Below are 15,516 nucleotides of genomic sequence, written 5' to 3' on the forward strand. Positions count from 1 at the left end.
CAGAGACCCATCTGTACACAGCTCAAACAGCAAGCCTGGACAGGGCCCGGGAAACAAAGTACACTGCTCCAGGGCACTGGCCCCAGTACAAAACCTCCCTTTCAGCTCTCATTTAATGTTAATATAGTGTTCTTTTTCATTACAAATTTTAACACGTGTAGAAAATTATGGAAATTGCTTAAGCCATTTGTCAACTTATATCATGTGAATTGATCAATAAATTTCACTACTTTGTTGTTAATGTAGATAAATTTTGGCATTTAATTAAGCTCCAGTGAAAATGTGGCCACTTTTAATTTCAGCAGATGCTGTCATTTCATTTGTAATACATAACTACAGGGGTAAATACAACCCAATCATGAATTATCACTAAATATTTATAGACAACATAGCAATTCAGAAAATAGACACAAAAGATTTTCACAATGAAACAATTACGGTGTGCAAAATCTGAAATAGGTCGTGATGAACTCTAACAGGAGTCGTGAACAGAATCTTAATATTGTAGCTTCATAAAAGAATTACATATGTATATTTTTCCTCTCATGATCCTGTCTCCATAGATTGCTTCTAGTCAGCAGAAATAATTTCAAATTATTTCCACAGAATTGTTCCAAAGGTTAAAAGACAGTTCCCTAAGTTTGTAGAGGTATATTGACGTTTACAAATTAAAATAAAAATGCATCCTCTCATATTTGTATTTACTAAGTTTATTTGAACACAATGGAGAGGCTTCTTTTAATGAATAGAAGGAAAATCTTATGAAGCTCATGTCGCACACATGATTTGGATTTGGGCTATAAGGTTGGTCAAAAGAGGACACTGGGATGGGAATGGAGACAAGATGCCAGACAATGGAAAAAGAAGAATGAACTTTTGAGGCTTCCTCCATATGGCCTGAGGGGCCCCAAGATGAAATCCTGGTTCTGACAGCCAGAAGCCGTATAGCCTTAACCCTCTGTGGCGTAGTCTGACATGATAAACTGCTATATCTCATTTGAGGGGGAATAGGCTGCCTCTTGGTGATTCTGCTGGTGCCTTCAGGGAAAAGGGGATTCAAAATCATATTGCTGTCTTTACAGTGTAATCCACTCCATAACACCCATACCCATCATCGTGTAAATGCTTCAGTAAGTGGGCCTGGCTGGTTCTGTAATGACTACATTTGCAGCAGAAAAGCAGACATGGGTGCCTGTGTGTAGATCCTGCATAATTATATAAAAATTAAAGTTATGGGGAAGCAAAACTGATCCCTCATTGCTATTTTTACAATATCTCCATGTCAAATTGGCCATCGCGGCTGAGGCAGTTTGGCACTTTCTGTTGTTCTGGCAGAGGGCTACCTGGTCAGAGAAGATGATTCACTAAATTCAGACTCTATTAGAGAAATTAGAATTAAGCAGCCAAAGGGAAAATGGATAGGGTCTTCTTGCTGGAACAAATTATTCATCTAAATTTCCAGCCAAAATTCTCTCTCTGGCTCACTCTCACATGTTCATACTTCTTTTTATTCCAGAATTTAAATTTCCTAGGACTTGAGGCTGTTTTTACACCCTTAAAAGTAGAAGGGGCTGGAAAATCTGCCTCAGCTCCAACACAGATAATTAGAAATCTTCTTGTCATCTCTGAAATTGAGGATTTCTTGAAGGCATAATATTACTATTTTCCTAAGTCATGTATGTCTGTGAATTTCTTTGTTTTGGGGGGAACTGAGGAAAGAAATGGGTTATTGCTTGCACTAAGGAAATACTGGCATTTGTTAAATATTTGATGTGGATATTGAAGGGTTAAGAAAGTTCAGATATAACATTGGTTGAGAAATGAAAACTGATATCCTAAAAAGTTGGGATGGTGGTAAAGATGGCCAAAAAAATTATTTACCATTTCTCCCATCGACAAATGGAATCTATTTCCCCTACCCTTGACTCTGAGCTGGGTTTGTTTTGCTCAGTAGAATGTGGCAGAAGTGCCACTGTGCCAGATCCTAGCCTGTCTTAACAAGTCCTGGAAGCTATTGCATTTGTGTTTTTCAGAGCCAGCTGCCATGCTGTAGAAAAATTTGGGTTAGACTATCAAATGATGAGAGGTCACTTGGAGAGTAGTCTTGAAAGATAAGAGAACATCCTGGATGTTTAAACTCCAGGTGAACTGTCAGTTGAAAGCAGCTGGATGAGTAACTGCAGCTTCACCAAGTGAAGCAGAAGAACTTCACGGCTGAGCACAATCAACCACAAAATCACTAGGAATAACATGTCCTTATTAGGTTAAGACAGTAATTTATTACACAGCAATAGATAACTGAAATAGAGATTTCATAATAAAAATTTCCATTCCTTTTCTTTTCAGATCCTACCCTCCTTTTCAAGTTACAACTGGCAATCACCTAGTTTCCTATGCTTCTTGGAGAAGTGACCCAATAACAATAAAACAAAAAGCCAAGACACAAGTTGGAGGCTGGGGTCGAAATATTGTTGAAAAGATGCTCAGACTGATTCCCCCTACTATTAATTTACAATTTTCTTTTTAACTTCACTCAATATCCCAAATCTACGTCAATGCTCTAATTGGACAACAAAGGAAAGTCAGTTTCTGTAATAAGAATTCCATCCCTTTTCAGGACTGTAGTCTGGAAAATCAACGGAACCCAGTTTACTAAACATGATTTGATTTTTAAAAAGATGTCAGATGTTCTGCTATTTATATTAAAATTGCCAAACATAAACTCTTTGAGATAAATTTTCTCTCAGCTAAAATAAGCTAGATTCTAATAACACCTCTGTCATAGGTAGCTGTGTAACTTGGGCAAGTAATTTTATCTTTTGGGCCTCATCTATAAAAGCCAATGGACTAGATAATCTTTAAAGTTCCTTAAAACTTTGCCACCTTTCAAAGACAGGTCACTTTTTGAGATGATCCCAACTCTCTCTTAATTCCTTATTGTGACCACCTTAGTGCCAACTGAAAAAACCCTTTTCTATTGCCCAAGGCAGGAATGAATATATCCTTAATCTAATATTCTGTCCCTGAATAACTGAGATGGTTGTGTAATTAACTTTCTCTCAGAAAACTTACTCCTAACTTTTTTTTTTTACTCCATCATTCTATAAGAACAAAGAAGTATGAAAATTTGTCTTTACCACGCAGGTCTCTAAATAGACACCCATTCTTCATAAAGTTCATAAGAAGTCAGTACATGTTTTGCTTGTGGAAAAGACCTGAGAAGAACTGAAAGGGAGCATTAACCTGGAAGGTAAAAGCTTCAAAACTTATTGGTTCTTAAGTATGTCTGACATTGAAAAAGGTGACATTAAAAACACATTGTATTTCAGGGAGGTCTTCAGTGAAACCCTGAACATATTCTCCTGTACATTTTCACCTGTGATATCTCAGAAAGGAGCAATATGGTTGTTCCTTTAATTAATTAATTCCACAAACGAATCCAGAATTTAGTAGTTTCAACCACTTATGGAATCAGACAGATCTAGGATTGAATCCTGAAGGTATCATTTATAATCTAGATACCTTGGGCAATTTTCTTAATCTAAATCTCAAGATTTGTTTCTAGTATGAAAATGAGATAATGCATATAAAGTGCCTAGAATAGTAAGTGCTCCATCTTCTTCCCATAGCCTTGTTACATTGATTATCAAGTAAAAATCATGTGGTTTGGGCTTCATACCTACTAACTTCATACCTACCTACCTACTAACAAGGAATGAACCATCCAAAAGACAAAAAGTCAGGTATAACTACTACATAGGTAACTGATCCCTGGTAAATTATAAGTTATGGGCATGAATTAAAGACAACCGTGGCTTGCATGGAATAGGAGAATCCTTGACCATAAAATGGGCACCTTTGGAAGTTGTTAACTTGTTAAAGACACTACTTTGGTGACCTGCTTCATGAAAATGTTCTAACAGACAAAAAAGGAAATAGATTTTAGGAGATCCCTGTGGAGTAGTTGTAATTCAGTCTAGCATAAGAATAAAACAGAGAGAGGTTCTAGACAATTTGCCCCAGGTCAGTCCAGTGAGCAAATCAAAATTATAATTCACATTGTTTAATTCCCCTATTCATTAGTCAATTGTTGACTGTGCTTATTTGCCTCCATATTAAAAAAGAGTTTGATTAGTGGCAAGAAAACATTAGAGAACAAGGTATATAACTTGTGCTCTCAGTCTTCCTTCAGGGAATCCAGGCTGAATTTGCAATACACCAGAAGGCAAAATCATATAAGATCAATGATCAAAGCCTGTCCAAGTGTCCTGAGCAGCTAACCTATTGCTGCCCCAGATGAAAACTCACTTCTGGTTCATGTTCATCTGAACATACTTTTAGTGTGGAAAACATTGGTTGAGGATGAGACTGTTCCATCCCCAAACTGTACCAAACCTATGCCTAATCAATCACCTCCTGAGAAACAAGTCATGTAATTGGATCTCTACACACACAAAACCAAACCAAAGATTCAATTCCAAAACAAAACTACTGTAGACCAATCTTGCTATAATTAGAGAGTTAAGAGAGCCATTAGTTTGGTGCAAAAGTAATTGTGGTTTCTGCCATTGAAAGTAGTAGTAAAGCTAAAGCCAATGAAGACACAAGTATATGTATGATAAGGCTTAAAAGCAGAAAAGAGAGTTGGGGAAATCTGCTAGAGAGGGAGCCACACAATACATAACCTGGTATTGATTACATTTAGTAGGTACCTGGTAATACATGGCATATGACATGAATTCATATCAAAACCACACTACTTTTCTCTCTCTCCACTCCTATTCTTGTGGGAAGATAGCAGGCAATAGAAGTGAGAGGAGACCGTTTATAAAATGTGTGACCCTCGACATAACTTGGGCTGAAACAGGTATCTCGATCCTTGTGCCAAGTCGGATATACCAAGTTAGATAAGAGCTCTCAGTAATTCTAAATCTTTACCTTCATATCAGTTAGAGGCAGGGTCTCACTCTGTCACCCAGGCTGGAATACAGTGGTGTGATCATAGCTCATTATATTCTCGAACTCTTGGCCTCAAGCAATCCTCCTGCCTCAGCTTTCCAAGTATCTGGGATTATAGGCATATGCCATCACACCTGGCTTTACTTGCACTTTTGATGATATTTTAAGATTCTAAGAGATGGCCGGGCGCAGTGGCTCACGCCTGTAATCCCAGCACTTTGGGAGGCCGAGGTGGGCGGATCACGAGGTCAGGAAATCGAGACCATCCTGGTCAATACGGTGAAACCCCAGCTCTACTAAAAAAATACAAAAAAATCAGCCAGGCGTGGTGGCGGGCGCCTGTAGTCCCAGCTACTCGGGAGGCTGAGCAGGAGAATGGCGTGAACCCGGGAGGCGGAGGTTGCAGTGAGCGGAGATTGCACCACTGCACTCCAGCCTGGCGACAGAGCGAGACTCCATCTCAAAAAAAAAAAAAAAAGATTCTAAGATATGGTCTACCTAATGTAAGCAATGATAATAATTTTGGTGTTTCTTTGCTTTATGCGCTAATATTAAGAAAGCATTTTTTATTTTGTGGAAGTCAGGTTAACCACAACCAAAGTCTGTTTGTGGCTTAGGGAGAAGCTGACTTGAATAAGAGATGTGCCTTTGGTTTAATTTCCAAAGCATACCAGATAACTTTAATGGATCAGAGAGAGTTGGGTGCGGGTTCTTGAGAAGTTGATGTGTACATGTGCATAAAGTATATATTAGAAGTATATTAATACAATTCTATCTCAACAGATTTAATTCTTAAATGCTACATATACTTGTTTAATCTCCCATTTTAAAAGTAGAAAAGGTTAGATTATAACATCAGGTTAGCTCTCTTTGAAGCAGGTAATAATTAAGTTGATTCACTGTTGCAATTACTGTCAAATCCCCCTTAATTACCAGAGATTTTATAGCAGCTTCATTATACGTCTGCTGTAATGCATTGTGGCCCTAAGGAGAAGTGTTGCAGGAAATTCTGCATAGCATGGATAATTCTAACCTGCAGTTACAGCTTCCAGCGAAAGATCCTGCACTAAATTTATCTTTTTTTGACATTTCTCCCTGTTACTCAAGCAGTTAAACCGAAGTAACATTACTAAAATACCTACCTAACTTTGAAAGTTAGAATTGATTTCTCCATAGATATTAAAAACAAAAGAATGAAGAAAGGATAAATTAGCCTTCAATTATTGCTGAAAAGCATTAAATTATATTTAATAATGAATTTAGACTAGGACATTCTAATACATGTGAGATCTACATATCCAAATCACAAATATATTTTATATTTCAACTTCTTGTGGATATTTCTTAGATGACAAGCAAGACAAAATGATTACCAAATCCCCAAAAGATAATCTTGAAGAGGATAATCAACTCCTTTTATTTATCAATGATTTTCTAACTTATTTCTGGGAAAATAATCATTTTAAAAGGTCATTTTAAGTTTCCCTATTACTGCTTGTTTTCACTGGAAAATCTTTACAAATCAGAGCCTGTAAATTAAGTGAAGTTCAAAACAGATAACTGAATGTCTCTCACAGATCCCTTTTTAACCAAGGAATTTACTCCACAGAATATATTAGATTCAGAAAGGGCTGCAATGTCAATGACACTATTGGCAGCTGTGTTAACAGTTAAGGGCCTGGCTTTGTACAGCAATAGTTATTAAATTTCTCCAGAGACCATGACTCATTAATCAAATATTCATACATCTCTGTAAATACACACTGAACAGAGAATACCCTCAGAGTCGAGCATCCCAATACAAGTGCTCTTTCATGTAACACTGACAAAATCCTGAGAACATGTGGTCATGTTTTGCATTTCTAATGCACTATGTACTCTTTAATACTCCATTTCCTAAAATCAGAACACAAATGATCTTACTGATGGCAAGTGTTAGATGGTTACAATTAAAATTATTCCACTATTGCTTCATACCATCTTTTTTTAAAATGAGGACAGTGAACCAATTCTTCTGTTCTTTGTTTACCATCAAACAAGTAATTTTTCCCAGACGGATGAAGAAACCCAGGGCCGTGCTCCTATTAATACAAGAATTTGTATTAGCATGAAAACAACAAATCACTACTTAAACTAGAGAGGCCAAATAACTTAACATATTAGCAGACATGAACTTGCTATATTTTGCAAAGTCCTCAGTCTGTTTTATACCACTGGGAGTTTTCCCCCTATTGTACAGTAACAAAAGGTCTTTCTCAATTGGAGTCTCTAGAAAATTGGGGTCTGAAGGCCAGGCAAAAAAGAGAAGGCTCAAAATGTCACCTCATAAGGCTACTACTAAGAGCAAGTTCTCCACCTCAGGGTGGGCAGGAGTACTTGCCAAGTGAAGACAGAAAAGGAGCATCTTACGTAAATTTACCATCTGTGTAACAGTTTATGAAACAATGGGGACTTGATTCTCAATGCCACTAAAATATAAGCAAATTTTCATCAAATGCCACCTCATCTCCTCACCCCCTCCAGCCTACCACCCAGACTGCCTGTGTCTTTAACCCGTTTTCCAAAATTCTTTCCAAAACCAGGTCAAAGACTTCCCTTCCACAGTCTCCCTGCTTTCATCCCCATCTGGCTCAGTCCTCACATGCCATTTTCTCTAGCCTCTTCCTCTTGGTCTTTTGGAACATCTAATTAAGTATGACGTAGGAAAAACTAGAGCAGGCTGTGGAATCCGGAGAGGTTTAAATCTCAGATCTGCAGATTGCCAACTGTGCTAACGTGGGAAATTAACATATCAGACCCTCAATTTCTCCATCTGTAAAATGGCAAGGATAAAAGTATCTACTTCCCAGAATTTTTGCAAAGATTAAATAATATGTATTTTCTATTTAGTAAGCACCCAATAAATGTCAGTTGTTGCCACTGGCAATCATTAATCCTCTATCTCTTAACATTAACTCAAACTTTCATTTTCCTGGCAGTACTAATTCTCTCCTAAACTTAGCCAGCAAGGAGACTCCTCCTTCCATTTAAATCCCTCTGATTCAGGTAGCTTTGCACTCCCACTTCCAGACTCCTCTATTGTCACTTCACGCTCTCTTCTGCAGATGCTTACACCATCTATTTCACTCAACATGCTCCAACTCCAAATTTCATCCTGAAATTGTTTTTTCTATCATTCTCACAACCTTCTACTTTTCTATTTCCCAAACTTCATCACTTTACATCATTTGGAAGCCTAGTAAAACCTAGTGTCTCCTTCTCAGAAAAATGTTTTTCAATGTAAATTAAAATGCACATGAATAAAGGGAATAGTTAAAATTTTTAAAAATGTGTACAGTAATATATTTGCTTCTCTGTCAACACATTTGAAAATCCTAGCAGCAAAACCTGCCAAAATTTCAAAGCAGTGTAAATACTTCAAGGTATCTATGTTAGCCATAATATAAAAATATCTATAATTTCTATTAGTAGTAATGTTCTAGCTACTGCTAACACTGCTATATTTTGCTGTCTGTATTCTTATTGAAAGGAAATACTATATTTCAGGTAGATGTTAGTAAAAATAAAGATGTAAACGTTTTTCCAACCCAAGCTCATGAACCCCTAAATTCTATTCATGGGTTCATCAGGTTAAGAACCCCTGCATTAAATGACCTACTCTTTCTCTGCCCCATCTAAATTCACTAAGTTTACGCATAAATTCACTAAGTATATGCATAGAATCTATAGAATTATATCTAGGTAAAACAGAATCTAAGAATAGGGCTTGAGAAATCACATTCCAATTTTAAATCTTCATATTTTAAAGTGTTAAAACTAAACCCCTTCTCTTCTGATTTCTACACCCTTTGTTTTTTCCTTCATAGCATTCTTCTTCCTGTGTCTTTCCTAGGCATCCACCTAAGTATACATTTCAGCCTGACCATCACAGCCCTCAGTCATCTCAGAATGTTCAGCATCACCGCCTTACTAAATACCAGCAGTGCTCCCTAGCCAGCACAAAACCAAAACCAGCCACATGCACCTCAACTGTGCTCTATGGGGATGACCCCTGCCCCAAACCCACTTTTGTTTAGAAAACAGGACCATGGACCCTGTCTCTCGGTCTTTGTGTTGTTTCTTATAAGTTCAGATACTCACCTTATCACTGCCTGTATATAAATCAAATCAGACTTTTAGAATTCATCCAAAATGCCACCTCCTCCAGGAAGACTTGCCTAATCCCCATCATCATATGTGAGCTGTCTTCTTTTGAAACCAAATAACCTTTTACTTTGCATAACTTCTATTATAAACGTTCTCTTTCTCGATCATGTATGAGTTTTTTGTGTATTTTCCCCATCCTTAAGTAAATTTCTAAGCTCCCTGACAGAAGTGTCACTTTTTAAAAAATCTCAATGTATTGTGTAGTGCTTCACAGACATTCAATATTAGCATAGAATTAAGATGTTTTGTCTTATTTTCCTAGTTTTGCATTCCAATGCCAGTTCAAAAAAAAAAAAAAGAAATTTTAAAGTCTTTTCAAATCTTGAGACTGCCATGAATAAAATCTTTACAACACTTTTAAAGGCTAACACTTATTGAGTAATTACTGTGTGCCAGGCACTTTTCTAATAAGTGTTTCACATGTTTCCTCCCTTAATCCTTATAACAGCCTTCTGCTGCTACTATACTACGACAGTGACTGTTGTCCCCATTTTATAGATGTTAAGTACTTGCTCAAGGCCGTATTGCTGGTAAGTGCTAAAGTCACAATTTGAGCTGAGCCAGTCTGACTCTACAGTTTAACCATGTCATTATGTCTTCTCCATTGTATAACACTGGAGTTTGACCAAAAAATTAAGCATCTGTTTTTCCCAAAATAAAAGATTCGTGATTTTTTCCAAACTAGTAGTATTGGGTGAATATGTAAAGCCTTACTTTTGAAGCACTTGTTCTGGATGATGCAATGGTATAAGGTAATCTACTATAACTGATTTGTTCTTATACAACGTGATCACAGTTCTAAGAACTATATTTTGCATGTTTTACTTTATAAACATGTATCTTCAGCATTTTGAGCCAATTTTATACTATGTAAAATTTCAATAACAAAAATAAAGATGTATGTTTTAAAAATAAAGACTGGGCTGGGTGCAGTGGCTCATGTCTGTAATCCCAGCACTTTGGGAGGCCAAGACAGGTGGATCACTTAAGGTCAGGAGTTCAAGACCAGCCTGGCCAACATAGTGAAACCCCGTCTCTACTAAAAATACAAAAATTAGCTGGGCGTGGTAGCGCACACCTGTAATCTCAGCTACTTGTGAGGCTGAGGCGAGAAAATAGCTTGAGCCCAGGTTACAGTGAGCTGAGATCATGCTATTGCCCTCCAGCCTGGGCAATAGAGCGAAACTCTGTCTCAAAAAAAAAAAAAAAAAAAAAAAAAAAAAAAAAAAAAATGAAGACTGAAAGAAATGACAAAAAATTTTCCAGAAATTGCCATGCTGATCCTAAAATTCATATGAAAATACAGGGGATCCAGAACAGCGAAAGTAATGTTGAAAAAGAAGAACAGAGCTGAAGGACTTACACCTCCCAATTTCAGAATTTATTACAAAGCCATGGTAATCAAGACAGTGTCATACTGGCATGAGGCTAGATAAATAGAATAGATTTGAGAGTCTAAAAATAAACCCTTCTATTTACAATCAAATGATTTTCAGCAAGAGTGCCAACACTATTCAATAGGGAAAAGAGTAGTCTTTTCAACAAATGCTGCTTGGACAACTGGACATTACATGCAAAAGAACATATAGAAACACCTACTTCATACCATATACAAACATCAACTCAAAAAAGATTAAAAAAAAAAAAAAAAACCTAGGCCAAGCACAGTGGCTCACGCCTGTAATCCCAGCACTTTGGGAGGCCAAGGCGGGTGGATCACGAGGTCAGGAGTTCAAGACCAGCCTGACCAACATGGTGAATCCCCATCTCTACCAAAACTACAAAAATTAGCTGGGTGTGGTGGTGCATGCCTGTAATCCCAGCTACTCAGGAGGTTGAGGCAGGAGAATCGCTTGATCCCGGGAGGCAGAGGTTGCAGTGAGCAGAGATGGCACCACTGCATTCCAGCCTGCATTTCAGTGACAGGGCGAGACTCTCTCTAAAAAACAAACAAACAAACAAACAAAAACCCCTAAATGTAACAGCTAAAACTATAAAACTCAAGAGAAAGTATAGGTACAGACCTTTAGGACCTTGAATTAATCAATGGTTTGTCAAATATAACACCAAAAGCACAAGGAATAAAAAAAAATCAATTAGACTTTATCAAAATTAAAACTTTCAGTAGTTCATAGGATACCATCAACAAAGTAACAAGATGGGAGGGCGTGGTGGCCCACATCTGTAATCCCAGCACTTTGGGAGGCCGAGGCAGACAGATCACTTGAGGCCAGGAGTTCAAGACCAGCCTGACCAACATGGCAAAACCCCATCTCCACTAAAAAAATACAAAAATTAGCCAGCATGGTGGTGCAAGCCTGTAATCCCAGCTACTTGGGAGGCTGAGGCACGAGAATCACTTGAACCCAGGAGGTGGGGGTCACAGTGAGCCAAGATCATGCCACCACACTCTAGCCTTGGTGACAGAACGAGACTCTGCCAAAATATAAATTAAAAAAAAAAAAACTAAAAAGACAACCTACAGAACAAGAGAAAATGCTTGTAAATCATATACCTGATAAAGTACTTGTATCCTGAATATGCAAAGAACTCTTACAACTCAATAATATAAACAAAAATAACCTAATTTTAAAATGAGCAAAATTTTAAGTATACATTTCTCCAAAGAAGACATGAAAGTGGTCAACAAGTATATGGAAAGATACTCAACATTATCAGTCACTAGGAAAATGAAAATTGAAACCAAAATAAGGTACCATTCACACATATTCTGCTGGCTAAAATTTAAAAGCTAGACAATAACAAGGGTTAGTGAGAAAGCAGAAAAGCCAGAACCCTCATACATTGCTGCTAGGATTGTAAAATGGTGAACCACTTTGGAAAACAGTTTAGGAGTTCCTCAAATAGTTAAACATAGTTATCAACATGACCAGCAACTCTACTCCTAGGCAAATATCCAGTAGAAATGAAAATATACACCCACACAAACTCACGTACACGAATGTTCTGAACAACATTATTCATAGTAGCTAAAAAGTAGAAAAAAACGAAATGTCCATCAAATGATGAATAAAGAAAATGTGGTATACCCATCTAATAGAATATTACTGTCATAAAAAAAAAGTAACGAGGTGCTAACAAATACATGTAACAACATGGAAGAATCTTGAAAAAAATTATGGCAAGTTAAAGAAGTCAGACACAAAAGGACATATAGCGTATGGTTCCATTTAGATGCAATGTTCAGATTAGGCAAATCCATATAGGCAGAAAGTAGATTAGTGGTTCCTAGGGCTGGGGATGGAAAAAAAGAGGGGTGAATAGGAAGTGAGTGGGTACAGGGCTTCTTTTTGGGGTAATTAAAATAGGAATTTGATAATGGTAATCATTACAGAACTCTACGAATATATTAAAACCACTAAATTGTGGTTTTAAAGTTATTTTACTTTAAAAGGTTGAAATGTCTAATGTGTAAATTACATCTCAATAAAGCTATTATTTAACAAAGAAAACCACAAGATACTACTTCACCCACAAGTAGAATGGCTAAAACAAAAAGAATACAGAACTATGCAGACATTAGACATATATCATCTGACACCCCTGAGCCACCTTAAACATTATAGAATTTGGACTTTTAAACATCATCTGACAAAGATGCACTTTGAGCTCTGAGCTGATGCTGCCTGCCAGCTAATATCACAATCTTTGTATAGCAGATTAGATAATTGTTGGATTTTATATTTCATTCCCTTTTATTTTGCAGGAAAACAGAAAAATCACAGTGCTAAAACTAGTGCTAAGAAATGTAGATCTCATAAATTTAATTAATATAAAGAGAAATAATCATTAGCCTCAATGAAATGCTCAGTCAACTGTAGATTCTACTGTAAGTTAACTTTAAGTCAGTCAATTGAATGTTCTACTACAAAAGAACAAAAATAAAGATCATCTGTGAGATACCAGAAGTGTATCATCAAGACTATGTAAAAGCCTGTATGATTAAAAACAATTTTGTTTTAAACATTTTGATATTTTTAACTCTCTGCATAAGAACTCTCCTTAAAATACTGTTTTAAAATATCTATTGTTCAGTTCCTTCATATTCAACTGTCTCAAGTGTTTATGGGAACATATTACACACAAAATCAAGAGTGTCTCTCTAGGTATAGACATGTGCTAGTGGCCATAAAACTGGCCAAGCCCAGATCAGGTCTAGAAGCCAATCACAAGTCAGGGGAAAGACCAGCATGCAGGTCAGAGGCACAAAACAGTCAGTATATAGATCCAAATACGAAAGACTGAATAAGTGGTGGCCTTCTTCATCAACAGAATAAAGAAATAGGAATCAAAATTCAACCTATTGAACATGCTTAAAGAGTAATGAGACTATGAACCTGAAGTAGAAGGGAGTATAGAAAAATGAAAATAATATGTTGAAGTATCATGTAAGCATGGGTTGATCCTTTCCATATGATATCTATTTAAAGTATTTTAGAAATAATTTAAATAACCAGACAGTTGACCATGGACTCTCCTGACCTGTTCCATTATGTGATCATCTGAGTCCCAGATCTCATATTAATCATCCCATCAATCCCAGATCTAATTCCCCATCTTAGATTCATTAGCTATATTTTATTTTATTTTTATTTTTTATTTTTTTGAGACGGAGTCTCGCTCTGTCGCCCAGGCTGGAGCGCAGTGGCCGTATCTCAGCTCACTGCAAGCTCCGCCTCCCGGGTTTATGCCATTCTCCTGCCTCAGCCTCCCAAGTAGCTGGGACTACAGGCGCCCGCCACCTCGCCCAGCTAGTTTTTTGTATTTTTTTTAGTAGAGACGGGGTTTCACTGGGTTAGCCAGGATGGTCTCGATCTCCTGACCTTGTGATCCGCCCGTCTTGGCCTCCCAAAGTGCTGGGATTACAGGCTTGAGCCACCGCGCCCGGCCTCATTAGCTATATTTTAATACAAGTGAACTAAACTGAACAGTGCAGCATAAATAGCAAGTAGCATGTAAATATTAGGAACTGAAATGCTACATTGCCCAATTCCAGGGAGTACCATTCACATAACATATACTAAAAAATAGTGTTCCGTGGAGTTCTGCAACATGGTAGCCCCATATCCACTGGCCCTTATCAGTATTTACATTCTTCTACTGCCTACATTTAACTTTAAATCATCCCAACCCACAATACTTTTTAATTCATGTATTTTTATATCAGTTTGCTATGGTGTATTTGCCTAGATACACTCAAAACTTGCTGTTAGTCATTCTCTCATCCTTGTTCTAACTTCTGTTGGATTTCAGCTTTTGTTTACCTTTCCTGCTTGTAAAACAACTTCTTATAAAACCCTTGACTTCTCTATTTTTATTAATGTATATTATCTTAGTATAAATATGTATTTATAATACATATAAATACATGTATATTTATAAATAATTTTTAAATAATGTAAATGAAAGACAATTCTGAGTAGAACACTTTCTTATCATTCACTTTTGGATGACAATTTTGGAAGACTGAGTTTCTACATTTCTAGAAGAACTGGTTGCAGAGAGGGTAGCACAGTAAAAGAGTAATCTTCCTTTCTAATAACATGTATTCTCCACATTTAGCATATTTTTCTTGTCACTGTGAGAGAATAAGTGAAATTTTATAACTGTAGTTGTGAATGTTTTGGGCCATTGCTTGCCACCAATAACGTCAAGAAGGACTGTAAAAAAGAAAGGAAAATGCTAACTCAAAAATGTGTCTGCAATACCAACTCTAAATATAATATTTTCAAAGTTTATAGGCAAGGAAAAGTCTTTAAATAACCATGAAAGCCACACAAAATGCTTAAGATTTTAAAACTGACTTAAGATTCAAACTATAAAATGATATAAAATTTATATTTTAGAATCAATAGGATGTTTCCAATTTTCCTGGCCTGATGTTTCACCTTTTCAGTTCTGTATCTGAGTACTCAGTATAAAGGCTCAAATAAATAGCACTATGGAATGGTGGTTGACTGACAATACTGAAGGTATAGTAATTATCACACGATAAATATTTACTCGCCTAGAGCTTTTTGGGGAAGACGTTTACTCTCCTTTTTTATAGAAAACAATCCCTTATCCTTTCCAAGAATTGCGTCTATCATATATTCTGAATATCTTGCTTCTATATCACCATGATTTTAAATTCTTGGTTTCCTACCCATATCTGATTAAGTAACAATTCATGTAGTGATTTCATATTTTCAAGTTGTTCTGTCATTATCTGTCCTTCCTCCTGTTCTTGATTTTAGAAAATCCTTTATAGTTTTTCATGATTATGTAGGAACATATAGTCAAAAAGACAATGTCAAATGCAAGCTATTAAAGGTGATCTGTGTTAAACTA

The sequence above is a fragment of the Rhinopithecus bieti genome, unplaced genomic scaffold (genome assembly GCF_001698545.2).
Source record: "Rhinopithecus bieti isolate Rb0 unplaced genomic scaffold, ASM169854v2 scaffold_6380, whole genome shotgun sequence".
NCBI classification, from domain to species: Eukaryota; Metazoa; Chordata; class Mammalia; order Primates; family Cercopithecidae; genus Rhinopithecus; species Rhinopithecus bieti.